Source organism: Meles meles, chromosome 4 (assembly GCF_922984935.1).
Source record: "Meles meles chromosome 4, mMelMel3.1 paternal haplotype, whole genome shotgun sequence".
Classification (NCBI taxonomy): domain Eukaryota; kingdom Metazoa; phylum Chordata; class Mammalia; order Carnivora; family Mustelidae; genus Meles; species Meles meles.
In genome coordinates, this window is record NC_060069.1 from 52,651,756 (window position 1) to 52,675,498 (window position 23,743).

At 45.9% G+C, this 23,743-nt stretch overlaps 1 protein-coding gene across 6 annotated transcripts in view; it reads right to left on the reverse strand.

Annotated features, from left to right (window-relative positions):
* The window catches only part of ST6GAL1 (ST6 beta-galactoside alpha-2,6-sialyltransferase 1), a 121,275-nt gene that overhangs the window by 41,114 nt on the left and 56,418 nt on the right, over positions 1–23,743 (reverse strand). For 3 of the 6 annotated variants that reach the window (XM_046002743.1, XM_046002744.1, XM_046002742.1), the window contains exon 3: positions 19,750–19,814. The exons of 1 other annotated variant lie outside the window; for it this stretch is intronic. The gene's annotated coding sequence lies outside the window, so the exon portion shown is untranslated. Of the gene's footprint in view, positions 1–1,588; positions 1,644–19,749; positions 19,815–22,862; positions 22,882–23,743 lie in introns of those variants that run through there. 2 more of the 6 variants (XM_046002746.1, XM_046002749.1) reach the window with 2 other exon arrangements.

Below are 23,743 nucleotides of genomic sequence, written 5' to 3' on the forward strand. Positions count from 1 at the left end.
GCTTCCCCCTCTCTCTCTGCCTGTCTCTCGGCCTACTTGTGATCTCTCTCTCTCTGTCAAATAAATAAACAAAAATCTTCAAAAAAAAAAAAAAACCCACAAAAAACAAGGCTTGTATTTTCTATGTCCTTCATTTCACTAGTCCGATAAATCCTTTTCATTGTCTTTTAGAAACTACTGATGTGTGACAGGTTGCGGGTGGGGTGGGGGTCATGATTCTTCATGGATAGTTTGAGAAGCCCTGGCTTTGGAGAAAGAGCTCATGCTCTGTCATCTCAAAAGCCCAGATTCAAATCCTGGCTTTTCTATCTGTCCAGTAAAGGAGGATAGCCCAGTTCGTGAACTTCTATAAGCCTGGTGTCTTCATCTGTAAAGAATAGATAATAATACTTTAAAATTTGCCCCTGCAGGGTTGTGGTGACAATTTAATGATACACTTTATCATTTGTTGCAGCTAGTAATTATCGAGCTTTTACCGTGCACTGAGTGCTTTCCGTGTGGTAAAGCTCCTGTAATTCAGTGAAGCTCCTTTAATTCCTGAAGCCACAAGTGCTGAGGCCAGGTGTGCTAATAGTCGCTTCCACAGTCCCCAGAGAGTCCCCAAAGGTTGAGGCTGCTGACTCACTCCCAAGACCCTAGCCCGAGTTCTATCATTGGGTGCCAGTGCAGGTCAAAAAATTAATAGTTAGGGGCACCTGGGTGGCTCAGTGGGTTAAAGCTTCTGCCTTCGGCTCAGGTCATGATCCCAGGGTCCTGGGATCGAGTCCCGCATCGGGCTCTCTGCTCAGTGGGGAGCCTGCTTCCTCCTCTCTCTCTGCCTGCCTCTCTGCCTACTTGTGATCTCTGTCAAATAAATAAATAAAATTTTTTAAAAAATTAATAGTTATATCTGACAAGCCACAACGTTGCCTGTCAGAAACATGTTAAGCAACAGGAAACCAACTTGTAGTTAACCAATCTACAGAGAGGGCAAAAGGAAACCAGGAGAGATTTCACAGGGTGTCTGGGTAGCTTTGTTTGCTGGTGTTTACCTGAGGGCAAGCCTAGCCCCACAGCTAATGGTGGGGGGAGGGACATCCTGCCCAATTCAAAGCCCTAAAGATAAAGGGGCTTTCATTCCTGCCTGCCCCAACTGTTTCAGACCCGGGCTACATAAAAAGTGTCTCTTAACAGAGATTACATCTTTTCCCAGCCAGGCAGGCACTGATGGGGAAGGCAGGCCTGAGTACATTTCCCTGAGGTTTTCGAAAAGCATGAGAACAGAATTTGGTGGGGGGTACTGGGTCCCCACCACAGACACTCTGTGGTTTCTGACCAGAGCCAGCCACTCCCCATGGGGAAGGAGAGCTTGAACTCAGGATGAACAGAGCCCCAGCAAAGGGAAATCATGGGCCATTTGCTCCTGTCTTCAACTGCGTGCCTTCGACAGTTGTTTATTTGTAGAAATAGTTGCCTTCCCATTTGACAGGTACCTGGCTGAAAGGAGACACTTCACACCCCATCGGCTCCTCTCTGGATGCTGCCCACTGCCCCGTACCACACCAGTGCTCACAGCCCCAACCCCAGCCGGCTTCTTGCCCCATCTTACCACACTGTGAACCACAGTGCCCTCCACTCAGCCAGTCAGAGTCGAGCCAAGAAAGGAGCAGAATGGCCTATAAAGAGGTTTAAATAAGCACTGCGCCCCTCCCAAGCAAAGGCCCACCCCTTTTCCTTTAACCCACACCAAACAGAGACTGCAGAAAGCAAATGGGCCTCCCTCCTCCTCAGGAAGTGGGACTGTTTCACCTCCTCATAATATTTAAAAAAGAATAACATTTCCATGACAGAAGTTTTTACACAGACAAATAGATATAGGGACTAACACAGTGAACCTGTTTTCAGAGCCCAGCTCCAAAGAGTACCAACAACTTGCCAACTTGATCTGTTCCCTTCCCCCTCTTCTTCCTCTAGAATCATTTAAAGCCAATGCTCGCCCTCAGATCCATCTCCACCAGCAGCTCTTCTCCATTGGCCTTCCACAAGAAATGTCCTACTGTCCTAATGTCCTAGGACATCCACTTAAGTCATGAAGGAACCTCCCTCGTTGGCATCCAGGACGGTATTTGCTATGCGCCACCCTTAGAAACATGGGACCAGAGGCCCTCCAATAATTTTCTAGGGAGCTTAATTCTCTATAATACGCTGCACACACCCTGGGCTCTGCCAGAGAACTCAGGAGTGTAAATATAGCACCATAGTGCCATTAAAACCCAAACCACGTTCCAATTGTTACCAGTTCTCCCCAAAGTGTTTTTTACACTAACTTCATTAAGTGAGGATCTAAACATTTTGTGTGGGTGACAAATCACTCTCAACTCTCTTTTAATTTCGAGTCATTCCCCACGCCCTTATTTTCCTTTTTTAGGACATACATTTGTGGGAGAAACGAAGTCACCTGACCCACGGAAAGTGCCTAGTACTGAATCTGGCTGAGGACCTCCTTATCCTATTGTTTAATTTACTCCTCTCTGCCCTGTGTTTCCTGTAAACGGAGTGTTAGATTTCGAGTCCTGTTGAGATTTCAGTGGTTTCAAGTTTAATGCTTCTCCCAAGTTTTATTGTTTTGTTTTGTTTTTTTGTATGTAGGAGGGTCTAAGTCCTGAGTTGTCCAGAGGACTTCAGGGTAAGGGACATGAGAAGAGAGGCCTGAGCCCCTCCACTTTGCAGCAGTCCCAGAGTCCATGAGAACAACACGCACAAATACTCAGGGAGAGGTCTATTCATGCTGTTGATGCTTAGTGCCTATCGTGATCCATCCGGAGATACGGCCGTGCAGAAATCAGCCAGAAATCCCACACCCCCCAGTACTTGCCTTCCAGGGAGGGGAACGGCAAAAGAGTAAAACAAAATAAATATGTATGTGACGCTTTGGAAGTAGACAGCTGCCATGTGGAAAATTAAAGCAGGGAAGATGGAATAGGGACAGTAAGGGGTAGGAGGGGAGGGGGAAATCGGTGTTAAATTCGATCATCAGAAAGCCTCACTGAGAAGAAGGCATTTGAGCAAATGCCTTGCTCAATGAGATGAGAGAGAGAAAGACTGGGTCATGCAGATTTCTGAAGGAAGGCAATTCCAGGTCGACAGAACAGCAAATTCCTAGGCAGGAGACAGGCCTGACCTGTTTAAGAACAGTACCGAGCCCAGGAACATGACAGGCGAGGAGAAGGGTAGCAGACAGTGAGGCTGGGAAGCTTTGGGAACCAAATCACCTAGGGCCTTTGACTGGTGTAGGATTCTAGTTTTCACTCCGAAGAAGACTTGGCTGACTTCAGTTTGAAAGAGATCCTCTGGCTGCTGCACTGAGATTGAAGTGCTGTACATAGTAGGTTGCAGGGGGTTAAAAAAAGGAAGACCTTTCGAAAACTTATTGCAAAAATACAGGCAAAAAAGGCCCATGAGCCATCTACTAAGTTCCTTCCTGGGTACTAGCAATTTAGAGACGTTACCCAACTAAATCCTTCCCAGCACCCTAGGGGGTGGGCATTTAAGAATACTCTTTTATAAACAAAAAGGAAGCTCCAAGAGTTTAAGCCATTTGCTCGAGATGTCATCACCAATGGTCAAACTAGATGATTCTAATCCCCCAAACTGCTTGTGCTATCCAACATCTGTCTCTCTACTCAGGGCCCTTCAAAGGGTTCCTAAGAGTCTGGTTGCTTTCAGCTGCCATGGCTGGTCTTGGACCTTCCGGTAACACCTCTTTCCTCTGCCCTGATCGCCATCTCCTCAACTCCTCAGTGTGCAAACCTCATCCTCCTCTGAACCAAAATTTTCTGTCCCTAGAGACCCTGACTCCCCACTGGCCCCAGAGGGGTACCTCAGCTAACCACAATGCCTCTGAGAAGCAGTCCACTTGTCCTGGCTTCCAGAAGCCTTCACCGTGATGGGCTCCCCTTTCTTGACTTGTGTCAGCTGGGCTACCACTTAATCCCATCATGACATCTCTTCCTGTTTTTCATGTCAAGGATGGCTGGCTGCAGCACCCCAACTGCGATCTTTCCACCATGATGGAGCTGTGGCTGAAAGCGGCAGCCCAGCCCAGGATTACATTTTCCAGGAAGTACGCGTGCGCACACACACACACACACACACACACATACCCTGCATCTAGATGAGAGCAGTGGACTATGAAAGGTGAGCAAAATAGCCAAGTGCAGCTGGCCTTACCCCAACAGAGCTTCTTGGTAGAGACTTCCTGAACTTTTATTTCTACTGGTCTAGGAACATCAACAGAATCCTCAGCAGCAGGGGCACCTGGGTGGTCCAATCATTAGCGTCTGCCTTCGCCTCAGGTCATGATCCCAGGGTCCTGGGATTGAGCCCCACATCGGGCTCCCTGATCAGTGGGAAGCCTGCTTCTTCCTCTCCCACTCCCCCTGCTTGTGTTCCTTCTCTTGCTGTATATCTCTCTCTCAAATAAATAAATACAATCCTTAAAAAAAAAAAAAAAATCCCAGCAATAGATTTTTCCATCATCCACACAAATCTCTCCTCATCCCAGCACTTCCCCAGCACAGGGAAGCAATAGGAGTGTCCCTTAATGCAGTCAAAGCCAGAGGTTCCCAAATTCTTCCACACCAAGTGCCTCTTGTATTTGTTTCCTCCTGTTACGCCTGCCAGGTTTTAGAAGATGCTATCAGCCAAATTTAATTAAGAGAGTGAGTTCTTATTTGTTATCAAATGAACAGAGATACTGCTGCCAATAAGAGATTCTGATCAGCACGAGATTGTCATTGTTATCATGATCAGCTGGTAAAATTCCAGCATGATACAAAGAAACTGGATAATTTCCTTGGCCTGTATAGATTTTTTTTTCTTTCTTTTTCTTTTCTTTCTTTCTTTCTTTTTTTTAATAAATGTGCTCCCGCCATCTGGCTGTTTGAAATATTCCAAGCTTCTGGTGGGTCTCTGGAGAACCTGGGCAAGGAATTCTGGTTTATATGCCCCGATTCTTACCTCCCCCCCCCCCCCAAAATCATAACTTTCTGATCCCAGCTGGCCTCCTGAAAAACAGGTTTTACTGGTTGGCTAGATATGTAGGGTGCTTAAAAAAAACTACCCACAACTGCCCCCAACTAGGCAGAAGTAAGGCATTCTTATCTGGAACAATCTGGCCCCCAAGTGTGTAAGGCTCCGGAGCACACCATTATAAAGCCAGTATTTTACTGACTACAGATCAAACAGATACAGGCACCCCGCCCATCCTCTCAGGGCTCAGTAGCTGACGCAGGCTGCTGGTACACCAGAAAGACACCCCCCTCAGGGACTGAAGAACAGAGCTGTTACAGCCCAGCAGAGTTACTGGGGGAGTCCGGATTTCTCACTTAAGAGCAGAGGAAGACCAAATGACGACACAGAAGGGAAAGAGTTCTACTGAAAGACCAGAGATTAAGAATTTTCTCTTAAATCCTGATAATGAGGGTCTGATGACCTACACCTTTCTTTAAGCCCAATTGAACTGTGTCTTTACTGAGAACAAGGATGTCCGCTAGTGTTTTTCTAAACATAATTTTCCCCAGGAATTCCTGGGCCGGAGATCATGCCAAGGACTGTTGGTTCCTCCCTTCCATCTTGATTTTTACCTGACCGGACAGAAGGATGTCAGATCAGCGTTGCTGATATTTCCCAAAGGTCAAAGTCACTGACGTGATCTGCCACTCCTTAAGGCCACCAAAGTGTCGAATGCTTACCTTGCTCACCTTAGCAAATTGAGCTCTTTCCTTGGTCTGGCCCCAGGCCAGCTGGGCCCCCATACAAAGAGAACAGGGAAGAGAATGCAGAGAGTTTACCCTCAGAGAAGACCCTCCCCCTAGTCCCATAGCCACCAAGGTCAGTGCAGGTGAAAAGAACTACTAGGGCACTCACTATCTCTGTATTACCTTGGCCTTAACACCACCTAGGAAGCACCTAAAAATCGAGGTGCCCAGTACTGTCCTCAGTAGTTTCTGATCTAATTGCTCTAGACCAATAAACAAGGAGCCCTTGAAGAACGGGAACGTTCACAGGAGGGGGGCCTCAGGCAGAGTGGGAGGGGCCGCTTTGGCTCAGCCTAGGGTGAACGTGGGTGGCGAGTCAACAACAAGGCCTCAAGCATATGAAGTCCTTGCTTAGCCCAGGCTCCTCCACAACCCAGGGCATCCGCTGCCCCTTCACAGCCCAGAGTTCCTGAGGAAGGAGCAGGGCCTCGGGCTCAGTCTGGGTCTTTGAAAATTTCAGGCCAAAACCATTGCCAATTCTGGACCACCCTCTCCAAGGGGAGATGTGAACAATTCACGTCTGTTATGAGGTCAGGGGGAGTCAGGCCTACCAGAGAAAGTGCTAACTGCCCTTCGCCTCCACGTGCGTCTTTCACCTTTCTCTCCCCTCGGTTGTGAGGGTGAGTCTGGTCGCTGATGACACAGGCGGCAACGTAACCAAAGATTCACCTTGTCGGCACAGAGTGTGCTGCAACCGGCGCCGTCTTAGACAAGGGCTCGCGCTCAACTTGCCCTCTTGGCAAATGGTCCTTCTCTCCTAGAGGCAAGGGCTGGTTTTCTGAAGTTTCTGTATTCGCATCCCTCCCCACCACCCATACGCAAAGACCACTTTATATTGGCACCCAGCTGGTGCTCAATGGAGCGTGCTGACCACTAGAAGGCTTGGATAGTTTTCTTCGGGGGCCAGATCCACAGATCTCAACATTCACTAGCTCGTCACACCCTCTACCCTCCCTACTCGTCATCCCCCTCCCTTCATTTCAGGAATCCCAGGGCAGACCCATTCCCTGCCCCTCTCCACAGAGGAAGTTTCCCAGTCTCCAGGGAGGAGCCCTCCTCTTGTGTGGACCTGCACCACACTCCCGACCTAAGTGAGCATTCTCTTATAGGCTCCTCCCGGTGCTATGGAAGGGTGAAGGTCTTATCCTTCCAATCGGATAGGGCTCTGTGGGGATAGAGTTCACTAACACCCATTCTGCTGTTTCAGTGCTGCCAAGCACAAGGTATACAAGTGGTACTCAATAGCAGACTAGGGCCCACTGCCAGGCCTTGTAATATGTATGTTGGGGTGGGGAGGGGAGAGGTGGCTAATTTTTAAATAGGGCAATGATTTCAGACTTGAACCAAAATCATCAATGAACATGAAGCCCCTACCGGGTGTGTATCACTGCAGAGAAAAAGAGAGGGAGAGAGAAGTCACCGTGGCTCCTTCTGGGGGCTTTCTCCACGCCAGGCGCAGAACTAAACCTGTACAGAGAAGATTTCGTTCAAGCCTAACTGCCATCCGCTGAGGCTGACAACATTATCGCTTCCATTTCCCAGAGAAGGAAGCTGAATTTTAAAGATGTTGAAGGGCTTTGACTAGTAAATGGAAGGGCCAAAACTGGAACCCAGCACTGTCTGAATCTGAAGACCATGTCTTAAAGGTGTGCTCCAGTGGCCATTTGTTTGACCTGTGACTCTCTCGGCCACAGCCATGCCCGCCTAACCCCGGAAGCAAATGGTTTCAGTTATAAGGAAACCGACAGTATTGAGATCAAAGCCTAGTGCACACTTGGGACGCTAGATACTTTATATGGTGAACTGGATCTTACAACAGCCCCGGGTGGTTGCTGGTATCACGGTGGACCTTTGGCATTTATAGAGTCAATATTTGAAATTGTAACTATTAGAAAACAACCCCAAAGGTCCTAAACATAAAACAGGCTGATTTTGCTAGTGAATGAATATGAAGTGTGTGCACAGAAAGCTGGCAGAAGCCAGTCCCTTAGAATGTGAGAGAGCTCATCCCCAGGCCACGAACCACACTACTGGGAGGTGGAGGGGAATGGGCAGGCTCTGTGCCCTTCAAGCACCGGAAAAATGATACAAATAACTCCTTGTGAACTACAGTTCCCAAAGAAATAAGGCTGCTAGTCCTTGTGAAGGAAAGTTTATACTCTATAATGAATGTCTGCTAACAGATTTATTAATGCCTACAGCCCTATTCATGAAATCATGAACTCATGATTCATGAAAGCATAAGAGACAGAAATTGGTTAATTGTTCAATTATGTCTGACTGCATATATGGGGGAAATTTGGTGCTCTGGTGGCATATGCATGAGTCCCGTATCTGTCAGAAGAGAATGAATGTCTCACCTTAGGGCTGTTGTCAATGAATGAGAACTTGGTCACAATGACGAAGAGGAGGTTGATTAAGAATTCTCAGAGATCTCTTGGGATGCCTGGGTGGCTCAGGCAGTTGAGCATCTGACTCTTGGCTTCAGCTCAGGGCATGATCTCAGGGTGGTGGGATCGAGCCCCGGGTCGGACCCCATGCTCAGCACTGAGTCTGCTTGAGCAGACTCCCCCTCTGCACAGCCCCCCACCCCGCACTCTCTCTAAATAAATAAATAAATAAAATCCTAAAAAACAAAAAAGAGAATTCTCAAGGATCTCAACAGAACACCCTCACGAATGTCAAGTGTGCTGTTGCAACACTTTATAGAAGAGGAGTGTGAGGCTGGGGAGTCATGCACCCTGCCCAGTCAATGTCTGGCCCTGAAGCCCGTGAGCTATCCTTCCTACAGCCCACTGGCAAGTCAGCAAAAAAAGTTGTCAACTGCTGCATGCTGACCCAATCAACGAATATGACTTAGGAGGATGGAGGGGAAAGGAGGAGGACTGGGGAAAGGAGAGAACTGCACCTGGGTTCCCCACCATCCTTCCCACCCCTGATCACTGCTGGCCTGGGCTTGGCAAAGCCGTGAGCTTACCTTCGGACCACATCTATTTGGAACAATCAATTCGACAAAGATGCTGGTAACTCTGAGCGCAGAACTATACAGACCCACAGGTAACTGCCACTCCCCTGCACTCATGATGCTAACAGCCTTAAATACCATGAGATATCAGACAAACAATGACCTAAATACCTAATGCACTATTTACTTTGCATCCTCCCCCACACCCCCAAGGCACAGCCCCAGACAGTGAGCACCTGAATCAGCTAGTTACATCAATGTTGCCAGGGCCAAGGTCAGTGCCTGTGGCTTGGCTTCACATGCCAAATAAGTGAACATTCTCTTCTTGCAAAGAAGGTGCTCCAGAGTCATAGTCCGGGAGTAGGGGCCCTACATCCAACCTGGGATCAAAGCGTCCATGGAGGGGGAAAGCCTGGAGGACAGGAGAGAAACAGCCCGGAGGTGGGTGAGGGGACTCCAAAAGGGAGACTGGGACCTCGGCCTGAGTCACGGTGAGTCGCTGCCTCAGACGAGTCCGGTGATGATCAGGCACATAGTGGAGAGCAGATAAAAAGCTTCAGAGGGCGCCTGGGTGGCTCAGTGGGTTAAAGCCTCTGCCTTCGGCTCGGGTCATGATCTCGGGGTCCTGGGATCGAGCCCCGCATCGGGCTCTCTGCTCCGCGGGGAGCCTGCTTCCTCCTCTCTCTCTGCCTGCCTCTCTGCCTACTTGTGATCTCTCTCTGTCAAATAAATAAATAAAATCTTAAAAAAAAAAAAAAAAAAAGCTTCAGAGCAGGGGAGGGAAGTGCTGAGCCTGCAGAGACTACCCAGCACCAGCGGGACGAGACTGCTGCAGCTCACAACACCCCCTCCACTCCCTGAAAGGAAGCGGCCAAGAAACTAGAACAGCTGCTGCTTCTGCGCCACCTGCCGCAGGCCATGTCTGAGGCCAGATACCTGCCGAATCTTCCAAATAACTCCTCAAGCCAGCGCAGCGCAGAAACCGAGGCTCAGGGAGGCTCCGAGACGTGCATACGAGCACCCTACTCTTAGGACACAGAGCCAGGATCTCAACTGAGATCTGACCCAAGTCCCACAGGCCAGGAAAACCTGGGTGCAGGCCCCCATGCAGACAAGAGGAGGACCAACCCTGGGATGAGGAAGACACTCAGATGGGAGCCGGTTTGAGAGAGTGGAGCAGAATTTCGTGGGAACGCAGCTTTGCCATCAGAAGAATCTAGACTTGGATCCCAGCTGCATTATTCATCCCTGCGTGATCTTGGGCAATGTGGTATAAGCACTTAGTGTCCTCCTTTGTAAAATATATGCAAACCACCTACCTCACAGGATGCTGTAAGGGTTGGAAGTAAGGACCATGCTTACTAACTGGTGGCTTGCAGACCTGAGCCCAGCAGGAGCAGGGAGGAGGCACGGGAGGCGGCAGCCCGGCTTCGCCGCGGTGGGCGGAGGAAGTCTTCATTTTCGAGAGGAGATGAACTTTCTGGGAGTGTCATGAGTCAATATTTGTCTTTGGCTAAATACAGGACCTTGATGTTCACCTCCACAAAGCCGATGTCTGCTGCTTTCTGTGTTAACTCCTTCAAATGCTGCGGCACAGCCGAGAGAGCCAGATTTGGACCCTCGGGAAGTCAGAGTTGAGGGAGTGGTTCTAGGAAAGCTGAACTCCTGGAAAACTTGGAAACCAGGTCCCAGGCGAGTGGTCCCTAGCTGTCCACTCAAATCACTGTGTGTCACGTATCCTCTTGAGCCTCTGTTTGCTCACAAGGAAGGGAGCTGAACGATCCTTACTTCACAGGGCTATCGTGAAGCCCAGGGGAGAAAACAGGGGAGAAGGAACTTTCCAGCACACAGATAAAACTATTGTTGTTTTAAGTTTCTCTAAGACCATGATATAACTTCTTCACCTCTATAAAGCCATTGGAAATAAAGCTTGTAGGTAAAGCACCTGCCCATTTCAAAGAGGAGAAAGAAATACTGTTTAAGGAACACCTACTTAAGATGCTGAAGATTTCTCCTTAAAGCTTCCTTCAATTATGAATAGAGGTGACTTACAACTGTTAGAAGAATCCCTTCTCTGTGATCATATGCATGAAAACACAAAGCTGTTCAATTCCCTCAGAGTCTGTGCCCCAGAGACCTCTGCAGACCCCATAGGGGAGAGGAGTCCTGGCAGGAGGAGGGGGCTGGAAAGTTCTGCCCCAATTTCCATGGAGCAGGGAGCTCACTGCCTGCCCAGGGCAGGAAAAGCCAGTAGACCCAAATTCTCACAAGAAAGCCTGCTGTCCTTTGTCTGGATTTTCCCTTGATTCAGAAAATAGTCCAAACTCATTTCCCCTCCTAACCTTACCCTTAGGTCTCTTGCAACTGTACTGGGCCCCTAAGAAGAAAACAGGAAGTCAGTGAAGTGGTCCCAGAGAGAAACCAGGGTAGGCGGGGAGCACTGAAGTCTGGGCACCCAACTTTAATTTCAGGAGAAATGCTTCTGTGCTTAGTCAGCTGCATCCCTGCTCTGAGCAGAGTGTTGGGGGCTGTTCTGGCCTTCTTACTTGGTGTTGAAATAACCCAAAGGGTTCTCACCACCCCCACCTCTCACCAATTAAAAGCTGTAAATGGAGAAAGAATACGTTGCATTCTCTCTTAGTCTGTGAGCAGACAGGTTATTTAGAGCCACAGTCCTCTTTCCTGTTTCAGCTGTTCTCAACCTTCTAGAAGTGGGGTGTGTGTGTGTGTATAGTAAGAACAAGTCCAATTTAAGGGCTCTGGGCTTAGGTATAGAGAAACAGGGTGAGGAAGATGAGGGGGCAGTGAGTTGAGGCAAAGACCCCCCCCCCCCACACACACACCTTGGCTGGATTGCCCTGGAAAGATCATGTTCCAGGTCTGAATTCTACTCCAGAAAATAAGGTGAGCCACGGCCAAATACACCCACCTGAAGTTCACCCAAGCCTCTAAGTCCAGCACTGCAACATGCATTCCCACGGACCCACATAAAGATGATTAGCAGTCAGTTAGAACTCCTGCCTCTTCGTTCACCCAGCTCCCAGGATTTCCTGGTTTATGACACTGCCTCCATCTCCCAGCCACAGCTGAAAGACCAAGGAGACTGCAAAGAACAAAAGGTACAGAGACAGGGACACAAACAGGAGCAGCAATTCCCTCAGGGGCCTATCCTGTGCAGGCAGCAGGGAAGTGGGGACACCCAGTTCTGAGCCTGGGCAGCTCAGGTCCTTTTATCGTATCCATCTATCGTATCCTTTTAAAGGGTCCTTTTATCGTATCCTGATCCTCAGCTTCCGAAGGACGACAGCTACCATCCCCTGATGGACCACCGCGCACCGGGCTGACCCCGGTGAATCTCTATTACTTCACCCTCACAGAGGCTGGCAGCCTGCTCTAGGTCTTCACTGAAGACATCTGAGACACGGAGAGGCTGAGGGTGTGTAGTCAGTAGCTAAAAAAGGACAGAGCCAGGATTAGAACCCGGGGCTCCCTGTGTCTGTTCTCCTTTCATCTTCAAAGTGAGGAATGCAGAGGTCTTTTCTTCCTACTCCCCTCCCCTGCTCCCTCCCTAAAAAGATGGAAAGCAATTCAGTGTCAGGCTGGGGAACTCAATGTCACCAGAAACCAAAGAAAGACACAAGAGAACAGTAAATTAATCTATCAAATTAATAGAGGCTGGGAATGTATGTAACAGAGAGCAGACAAGAGCACTTTTATACACCTCTTGTATGGAAATTACATACACTATCCCTTCTGAAGGGCGATTTGGCAAAATGTATCAAAGCACCAAAACATCCATTCTTTTAACTCAGTGGTCACATCGGAAAAAGTTAATAATCAGAGAAGCTGTCAAAGCCCGTAGTTCCATCTCAGCCCACAGGTAACCTGAAACAACCACCATTACAACAATAGAGGAACACCTAAATGTTATGGAATGTCCACAAAACGGGATATGATGAAATAAAAATAAAAATAAAAAAAAATTAAAATCACATCCATGAAGATTTCTTAAAGCTTTTGAATGAATGACTGCATACATAGAGAAAACCACAGAAAGTAGTAAAACCTGGTGCTCAGGTTTCAAGCACCATCAGGTACTTATTACCCAGCATCTGCAATGATTAATTTATGGTCACTAGTTTTTCAGAGTTTGTTTTTAAGATTTACTTATTTATTTGAGAGAGAGAGAGAGAGAGAGAGCATGAGCATGAGTTGGGGGAAGGGCAGAGGGAGAAAATCTTCAAGCAAAACCCTGCTGAGCACTGAGCCTGCCACAGGGCTCTATCTCACCACTAATGAGATCATGACCTGAGCCAAAACCAAGAGTTGGACGCTTAACCGACTGAGCCATCTGGGTGCCCCAATTTATGGCCAATCTTATCTCATCCATATCCAACGAGTCCCCCAGCTTGGGTTTTAGAAACAAATTGCAGACACCATAGAAATGCATCCATAAATATATCAGTATGTATTTCTAAAATACATTCATTTTCAAAACTTAAATTATCAAACCTAATAAAACTTTCAGTAATTAAGGTTTCTAAGCAAAAAGTATTTATAATACAATGTGAATTGATAAAGAATATTATAAAGCCACATATACATAATCTTAGTTGAAAGAAAGTGTTGTGTAGCGAGGGGAGGGGGAGAGAAAAAGAAATGTTATTCATAGAGAAAGTAACTTGAAGGACCCATGTCCAAAATATTGCCAGTAATATAGAGTTACCTCTGTGTCATGGCCTTAGGATTTTTGCTTACTTTTGTACTTTTTTTTTTAATTTTTTTTTTTTAAAGATTTTTTTTTTATTTATTTGACAGAGAGAAATCACAAGAGAGGCAGGAAGAGAGAGAGGAAGGGAAGCAGGCTCTCCGCTGAGCAGAGAGCCTGATGCGGGACTCGATCCCAGGATCCTGAGATCATGACCTGAGCTGAAGGCAGCGGCTTAACCCACTGAGCCACCCAGGCACCCCTACTTTTGTACTTTTGTCTGTAGTTTTACTAACAGCAATCTATGGTGTTAGATACCTATTTATCATTTCTCTTATTTTTCTTTCATATATGTTCAAAGTTTCCCACTCACATCATTTCCCTTCAGCATGAGAAACTTCCATTAGCAGTTAAGAGTAGGGCTGCTTGGGGCGCCTGGGTGGCTCAGTCGTTAAGCCTCTGCCTTCAGCTCACGTCATGATCCCAGGGTCCTGGGATCGAGCCTGCCTTGGGCTCCCTGCTCAGTGGGAAGCCTGCTTCTCCCTCTCCTACTGCCCCTGCTTGTGTTCCCTCTCTCACCATCTCCCCCTCTGTCAAATAAATAAATAAAATCTTTAACAACAACAAAGAAAGAGTAGAGTTACTAGAAATGAAGTTTCTTGTTTTTTCCTTTACCTGAGATCTTTATTTTTCCTTCACTTCCAAAGGATATTTTTTTCTAGGTATAAAATTTGGAGTTGACAGGTCTTTTCTTTCAGTATTTTCAAGATGTTATTCCCCTGGCCCTGGCCAACCTGGTTATAAATGAGAAGCCTGTAGTTATTTTAATAGGCTTGCCTATTAAATAGGAAATATATCTTATTTCCCTAGCTGCTCTCATATTTTTTATCTTTCACGTTCAGCAGTTTGATTATGATGTGGCTGAGTAGTTGTCACTAAGTTTATCCTATTTAGGATTCACTAAGATGCTTTTTTTTTTTTAAGATTTATTTATTTATTAGAGAGAGAAAGAGTGCCCACAAGTGAGAGGAGGGGCAGAGGGAGAGAGAGAAACTCAAGCAGACTCCCCACTGAGCACAGAGCCCAATGCAAGTCTTTTTTTTTTTTTTTAAGATTTTATTTATTTATTTGACAGACAGATCACAAGTAGGCAGAGAGGCAGGCAGAGAGAGAGGGGGAAGCAGGCTCCCTGTTGAGCAGAGAGCCTGATGCGGGATCCCAGGACCCCGAGATCATGACCCACACTAAAGGCAGAGGCTTTAACCCACTGAGCCACCCAGGAGCCCCACCCAATGCAAGTATTTATCTGAAGACCCTGAGATCATGACCTGAGCCAAAACCAAGAGTCAGATACTTAACCAACTGAGCCACCCAGGTGGCCCACACTGAGATTCTTTAATTTGTAAGTTTATGTCTTTCCCTACATTTGGGACATTTTTAGCCATTCCATCTTCAAATTTTTCTGCACCAATAGGGTTTTTGTTTTTGTTTTTGTTTTCTCCCCACCCTCTGGGCTGGGACTCCAATAACATGAATTTTCAACTTGTTGATGTTGTCCATGGTATCCTGAGATGCTGTTCATTTTTTCCCAATTAAAAAATGTATATTTGGGGTGCCTGAGTGGCTCAGTGGTTTAAGCCGCTGCCTTCGGCTCAGGTCATGATCTCAGGGTCCTGGGATCGAGTCCCGCATTGGGCTCTCTGCTCGGCAGGGAGCCTGCTTCCCTCTCACTCTCTCTGCCTGCCTCTCTGCCTACTTGTGATCTCTCTCTGTCAAATAAATAAATAAAATCTTTAAAAAAAATGTATATTACAAATATAAAATATTGCATAATTTCTATTGATCTATCTTCAAGTTCAAAGATTTTTTTCCTCTGTCATCTCTTTTCTTTCACTAAGCCCATGCAATGAATTTATTACTTCAGATCTCATCTTTCGTGCTCTAAAATTTCCATCAGTTTATTTTGTATAGTTTCTATTTTTCTGCTGATAATTTCTATCTTTTCATTCATTTCAAGAGTGAAGAACAGTTATAACAGCTACTGTACGTCTGTCTCATAATTCTACCATCTGAGTCATCTCAGGGTTAGTACCTATTATGGTCTTTTCCCTTGAGTATTATTCAGATTTTCCTGGCTCTTTTTATATTGAGAAAATTTGGATTGTATCCTGGACTTTTGAATAATATGAGACTAAATCCTGCTAAAATTCTCTGGAAAGAAATGTTGATATTTTTATTTATTTAATGGACAATTAACCCACTTAGGTTCAGACTGGAAATTCTGTCTCCCTCTTTTGCGACTGGTAGCTTTGATGCCAGCTCAGGTTTCAATTCACTAGGCTAATTGGGTCTGCCTGTCCCATAGGCAACACGGGGTTCATCTAGGACCCAGGTAGTGTTAATGTCATAGTCAAGTATTCCAGACCTTTGCTGTGCTTCTTTGGGTCTATGCCATGCACACACACAAACACCTTGGAGCATTCCCGTGACTTATATCAGTCTATGTACAGAGTGAGTGGGGCCCTTTTTCTAGCTCTCTCCTCTAAGCGATTTCCTCCCACTCCCTGGTGGCTCCTTTGCCGGGTTCTTCTGGCTGGAAAGATGGGGCTATCTCACAGTTTTAGCCTCCCACACCATTATGCAATTCCACGTGACAAGGACCATTATAGGTCATTGTCCAAGTTTCAGATCCAGTATCCTATCTGCCTGCTATTACTTTTAGGGCTCTCATGTAGTTACTTCTGCATTCTGTCCAGTTTTTTAATTATAAACAGAGGGAGGTTATAGTTGGATTACATCATCTCAGCTGGTACTGCTGCCCTTCCTTCTCAGCAGTTTCTACTTCTCGAAATTTCACTCATCTCTCAAAAGCTCCATTAAAATATCATTTCCTTCCAAGAAGCCATCCTTCTTTCTCCTAGAGAGGAAAACTCTTCTCTTCCTCTATATTAGGGATGATTCCAATTTGGCAATACTGAGACTCATAGCCCAATCTTTTCATGACCATCTTTGTTCAAAGATCTGGGTTCAAGGACATGGCTGGAATGAAATCAAACCCAACCAAGAAGCCTCGTGGTGGTTAGGAGAATAGATTTCACCTAAAACCTAGCTTTGCTAATTGCTAGATGTGTGACTTGAGGCAGGTCACTTAATTCAATGTACCTCAGTTTCCTCATCTATGGAATGGAAATAATTATACCACAGAGAAATATTGTGAAGATTAATTAGGTTAATAGTTAGAAAGCACCTAGAATAATGCCATGTTGTAGGTGTAAGAGATTTTCACTCTCTCACAGGTTCCCATAACTTTGCTCTCCAGATGAGGTAACCCTACCCAGGGAATAAGAAAGAACAGAGAGAATGAGCTCTATCTCCACCTCTTACTATGCTCTGAAAGGGACTATAATAATTTCAGTATATGCTCAAAAAAGCACAATTTGTGTATCTGGGTGAATCTTCTAAGAAGCTGCATGGTAGAATGAAAGGACAATTGCCTAATGTGGGTTAGGATCTGGCTTCCAGAACTGGGTTTCCTTTGGGTCTGGCTTTTCTGTTCTAATTCATGACTACATAGGTCAGAGACTGGTGTAGCTGCACATGGCGGGGAGAGTCAACCTTTGTACAAGGCAAACGGAATTGGATCATTTCTTAATGTACCCTCCAGTGCCTTCCTGATACACACATAATAACATTTAAATTTTTTAGACTGTCGTCAGAGTTTTGTTTTGTTTTTTTTTTAAGATTTCATTTATTTATTTGACAGAGAGAGATCACAAGTAGGCAGAGAGGCAGGCAGAGAGAGAGAGGGAAGCAGGCTCCCTGCCGAGCAGAGAGCCTGATGCGGGGCTCCATCCCAGGACCCCGAGATCATGACCTGAGCCGAAGGCAGCGGCTTAACCCACTGAGCCACCCAGGCGCCCCTGTCGTCAGAGTTTTTGTGATTTTTACTGCTACTGCTGTTATCTGTAACCTCATATTCCGCCACTCCCTCACAGCTCTCACATTCCAGCTGGACTAAACTAAGGAAGTTCCACCCATCCTATCTCACCATTTCCCACTCGCACCCCTGCTGTCATCCTTGAGCTCAAATACCTCTCCCTACCCTCTTGTGAAATATGTTAAATGCCTCCTTTTCTATGCCAACTCCTCAAGGACTTCTGAGAGGTTTTCCCAGACTTTCCAAGACACTGCCTGGTTTGGCCCTCCCTCCCTTGTGTCCTAAGCTCTCTGTATACCCTGGTAGCACTTCCCAGTAGGAAGTAATCCCTTATTTTATAGCTCCCTCTCCCTCACTGCACCAGTGTTTATCAAAAACATGTATTTTACATGAGTTGGTCTCAAAATCAATTCAGAGCATCACTACCAGCTTTTTAAAAATAGAATAAACTGTGTGTGTTGTGAGAGAGAGAGAGAGAGAGAAAGCTCTATATCTCTGTAGAACTCAAACACACTGATACAGCCTCAATGCATTTTCAGTCAAAATCCCCACTGTTATTTTGTAGACACTGACAAGCTAAGTCTAATATTTATAAGGAAATCCAAAGACCTAGAAGAGCAAAAGCAATCTTAGAAGAACAAAGTTAAAGAACTTACATTACCAAACTTATTATAAAACCACAGTAATCAAGGCAACGTGTTGTTGGGGTGAGGACAGACAACTACAATAAGGAAAAACAAACAAAAACAACAACAACACACACACACACACACAAAATCCCTAAACGGGCCCACACATATACGGGAACAACATTTCACAACACTACCAATGAAATTCAATGGAGAAAGGAAATTTTTCTTAATAAATTGTTCTAAAATGTCTGGATATCTATGCAGGGGAAACAAATTGACCTTGAATCTCTACTTCACTTTATCCACACAATTAATTTGAGAAGGATCTTAGACCTGTATGTGAAAGTGCCAATGACAGCACTTCTAGAAGCAAATATAGGAGAGTACCTTCCTGAACCTGGAGCAGACAAGGATGCCCTAGGGCACAAAAGACACTATATAACAAAAGGGACAGTAACGGTTAAGCGGAAGTTCATCCCATTTGAAGCCCAGTTTACTCGAAAATGGATCTGACAACGAACCTCAGGTCTTAACGTGAAAAAGACTGAAGAGGCCCAGAAACAACCGTCTCAGGGCAACATGTACCCAAGACGTTCCAGGGCCTCACACAAGGGTAACAGCGTCATATTTCGCCAATGTGGTAGGCCCAGAGTTAAGAAGCATTTAAGAGAACAAGATAAGGTGGAGTATCGCTAGGAGATAAGCCTCACTCAGAACGTAGGGTGCTGCTAAACCATGTAACTCTGATCTGTAAGCTACAATAGCTCGGGCAAAGAAGAGAACAGGTTGGGTTGGAGTAGATACACTGAGGATATGAAACAGAAGGGAACTGAGAAAGCATCTTGTGGGCTTCTCGCCATCCGTTTTTAGAGATGAGAAAACAGACCCACTGGCACAGAGGAGGCCACATCACGGGTCTGCAACAGAGCCAAACCAAAACTCAAATTTCTTGGCTCCCTCTCAAATTCTCCTTTTATCACTGTGTCATGCTGCTGACTTCAGTAGCTGGCCAGGCTTTATGAGAGATGTAGGAGATTTGCATTAGTCCTTACATATGAGGATTTGAGAGGCTATCAGCGAAACTCTCAGTACACTGCCCTGCATACAATAGGTGTTCAGTAGAGAATACCGTTGTCATGTTAGATTGGGCTTCCCAGATGACCAGTGATGAAGCAGAAGGCCCCAGAAGCAACATTTCTAGGCAAAGCACATTTCACACCAAGATTAGTCCTATACCTGCCTAGCACCCTGTTCCACCAGTTCCTACTGCTCAAGGAAAGCCAGTGAGGCTCGCTCTGACTCTTCTCTAACTCACAAGTCATGAGGATTGAAGAAGGAAACATTCTTCCTTTCTGTGATATGCCCAGAGTTCAAACTGGACATGAACAACCATGGAACTAGAGTCATGCCAAATCTTCGGCACAGGTCAATGGCACAGACAGGAACTGGGGAGATGTTGAAAGAAAGAGGCCATTTACAGATGAGAAACAGCTGGGATAAAGGAACAAACCCATGCCTCACAAGGTATAAAGCCGCAGAAGCAAAGGGAAGTACCGCTGCATTCATTTGTCCTTCACCTAAGCGGGAAAATAGCACTTAATCTTCTGCTTACCTTCCTTTGCAATTCCATCTCCCATTGTCACACACACACCTTCTAGCATCACGGGTGGATTTTCGCAAGTTCATCCATTCAGCCAACAAATACTTACGGAGCACTATGCTGGCCGGGCCCAGTGGTAGGCGACATGGATCCAACGGTGACTCAGGCTCAGTGCTAGGTAACAAAGATAACAATGACACAAGGGTGACTACGGCAGTCTCTGCCTCCAAGGGAGAAAGGCAGGTAAGAAAGAATCACAGTCACCCAGTAGGTGACCATGAGCAGAGTCTAGCCACCGGGTCCCAATGGCTCAGGGAGGCTGCCCTGGGGGAGACATCTCAACTCAGACAAGAAGATGAGGAGGAATCGGACAGACAGGAGCAGGGGGTGGGCGGGCCGTGCTCAAGTGCCCCTTTGGTCATTTCTTTGTATTTCCTAAAGATCGTGCCTTTTACCTTTTCATTCAGACAAATTTCATCTGAGCGTAAGGAAACACCTGATACCTTCCATAAACCTGATGGGTTTTTTTGATGTCAGCTGTGGGGACAGGCCACTAAATTAGTAAGTCTATGAAGTATCACTCTCTCTTGGTGAAATTAAGTACTTGCTGACCTTCAAAATGAGACTTTGAAGAGACTTTGAAATGAAAACCTGTTAAAAGCTTCAGGGACATGAAAAATGTTGCTTTGCTCCTACCTACAACGTAATACATAAAAAGGCACCATAACAACAAACGTGGTCAAAAGGCAGGAGCTCATTACAAAAGAACTGCTGCGTAGACCAGTAGACGGGAATAAAGCTCTCCCTTCTGCAGAGTAGAAAAGAAAAATTAAAACAACGTGTTTCCTTTGGCTTCCTTCATGCAGGGGCTTTTCTGTGCCGAGCTCTATGCTACCCATCATCTCACAAACCCCCAAACACCTCTGTGAGGCAGGAGCTATCATCCCGTTTTTCAGAAGCAAGAACAGAAAGGTTAAGTGATTTGCCCAAAGAAGGCATCTAGAGAGTGTTGGGTTTGAGATTCAAATCCGCCTTTACAAGTTTCTCTGAGCACTAGTTATGTGGCAAGCACTGCTCTTAGTATCTCTCAAGGAGGAACACGTTTCACTCTCCTGGCAACCGTAGATGAAAATGAGCCAATGAGAGATTAAATAACATGCCCACCCCCACACATCTCTTTGCTTCCAAAGCCTGTGATAGATCCACAAGCAAGAGGAGGTGCAGAGGGAAACGGGAAGTTCAGCCCTTTTCTGCAGGCTACATCCAGTTCACGATGGAGCTCCTTGCTCCTTTGGTTCCCCCGTGGGAAACTGAGGCTGAATTGTGGGGAGTGTTGTGTCCAGACTTGAAGATGGTGAGTACTGGGGCTTGGCCCTCACCATCAGTCCACACAGGAAACTGTTTCAAGGAAGGGCCCCCGGCACCTATGGTGGCCTTGTCTGTCCCCCTTTTCAGTGACGTCAGTGGTGTTCCAAGAGGCATAAGAGGAAGTCAGTCCAAATTGTTTTCAACTTCACAAAACTTTGAGGAAATTTTCATATTCGGCGCTCGTGATTTTGTGGCAAAATGGTGAGCTCACATAACACTTGATGGGAAAGTGGAAATGCGTGTTGTTCACCTTAAACTTTGACAGTGCTGTCTGTTAATTATATCTCAATAAAACTGGTAGAAAGAGAAAAAAACAAGCTGTATTTCGAGAAAAATGGAAGCAAGACCTCAGAACAACCAACATATTTTAAAATGTTTATAGCTTTCTGGCCTAGAATTCAAAGGCTGGGGTATTTATTATAAAGAAAAAGTTTTAGGGGCACCTGGGTGGTGGTGTAGTCGGTTAAGGGTCTGGCTTTGGTTCCAGCTCGGGTCATGATCTCAGTGTCATGGGATCAAGCAAGTCCCGTGTCGTGCTCCATGCTTAGCGTGAGTCGGCTTGGGATTCTCTCTCTCCCTCTCCCTCTGCCCCTCCCTGCTTGTACTCAAACTCTCTCTCTCAAACAAATAAATAAATGAATAAGTAAATTTTTAAAGAAAGTTTTAAATTTATAATTATAATTAGTATTTATAAACAATTATATTTAATTATATTACACTTAAATGTAATAAAATTATATTTCAATATAATGAAAACAATTCATAAATATATTTACAAATCTTAGTGTTCTGATTTTATAATCTAATTACAAAAGATAGAAAAGAAACCTAGGCATGAGGTTGCAGGCTAGAGCACTAAATTTGTCAATTTTGAAACAATCTCAATCTCCAGCCATAGAAACAGGCAAATTAAATATAGAATTCAGTGATGTCCTCAGAGGCCATTAACATACCATACACACCGTAAAGATACAAAAATGTTTATGGTAAAGGGAGAAACACAATAAACACCATCCATGCTAAAATTATAATAAAAACCTTTTTTTTCCTTTTCCACAAATGAAAAAATGGATGACGGCAAGAGAACACTGTGAAATGAACACTAATGTGCCAGAACGCCAGGAATTAAAAAGTCTATCGTTACTGCTTTTGCAATATTTGTGACTAAAACAAGAAAAACAACTTAGAACCCACTCGATCGCCCACAAGGCAGGCACACGGCCCTCCTAACCCAGTTTCCCCTCCATTACGACTATCGCAGTCTTCCAGGAAAGGCATAAAACTCAGATAAAACACAGACTCTCCTGCCTTAGCGCAGGGAGGGCAAACCATTTGCTTGGCACTTCACGGCCTGGCTGGGACTAAGTTCTCTCCGCGTTATAACCCAAACCTCCCCGTAACAGGCTCGCCACATACTGAAAGGACTCCCTCAAGTTCTGAGTTCCGCTCTTGCCTTTGAAGACAGGGGCTCCCTCTACTCTCCTGTGATCCCTCAGCCACCTCCCCAGAAGCAAGTCTAACAATGGTTTGGAAATCAGCTGCCCCAGCTCTGCCCCTTTGGCCCCCCTTGTCCACCGCACACAATACTATCAATGCCAGCTGCAAGGCAAACCCACAGGGGTAATAACATCACATCAAGGCCATTGCTCATTTCCACCTATTCAATTCCCCCATCCTTCCAGGCTCAGATCAAGCAGTGGGGAGAGGAGGGACAGACCTGGGTCACAACCCAGCTCTCACTTTCCAGCTTTGCGACCCCAGGCAAGTTATATAACCTCTCTGCACCCATTTCCTCAGCCATTAGGCAGTACTGTGATTGTTGCAATATATAAACTACATAAAACACAACTTCACCTGGCATCGGAGTCACTAGGCGCACGCACTATGGAGCCCTAGCAGTGTGCCCAAGCCATCCTGAGACGTGCCGTCAATGTGAACTATACGGAAAAACAGAATGGAAGAACGTTGTATTGATAACTTCTATGTTGGTTGCCTAATTAAGTAAATATTTTGTAGATATTGGGTTAAAGATATTAAACTAACCTTCATCTTTTATGTTTACTTTTATAAGGTGATTGTTACCAAATTTAAAATTACACACATGGCCCACATCTGTGGCTTGCTTTCTATTTCCACCGAACATGGTAACTGTTTGATGTTCATCCTTTCTCTACTTCCCCTCCCCATTCACTGGCCACACAGAGGTTCATGTCCAGCATTACCTAAAGTCATGAATCACATCTGTGGTTCAGGCTCCAGGTTACCAACCTGAGCCAGGTGACAAAGAGTAGAAAGAAGATCAGATTCAATATCCGAAAACTGAGCTCCAGTCCTGGCTCTACCCTTACCAGTCAAGGAGCCCTTAGCATGCCATTTCACTCCACGGAGCCACAGTTTTGTCGATTACAAAATGGAGCATACCGCTAGCAAGTTCGTGGCATGGGAGAGTGCGGGTGGGAGGTGCTCGGTATACTGTCAAGGACTGTAGAGGTCAGGACCAAGTAGTAGAAGTCGCAGGGCAAGGAGGAGGTGGGCGGCCCTGCCTTCCATTTTGTACACCTCACTATTTTCCATGTCTCCTGTCTCTAAAAACAAGTCTCCCCCAAAACCCGCCCCTTCTCACAAGTCCCCCTATGTAACGAAAGCAGCATGCTACAGACAGACCCCATGAACAGAGCGTGCCCTGTGTACCAGGCATGAAGCGTGGTGGTGGGGAGGGCCTTGCAAGAAACCTG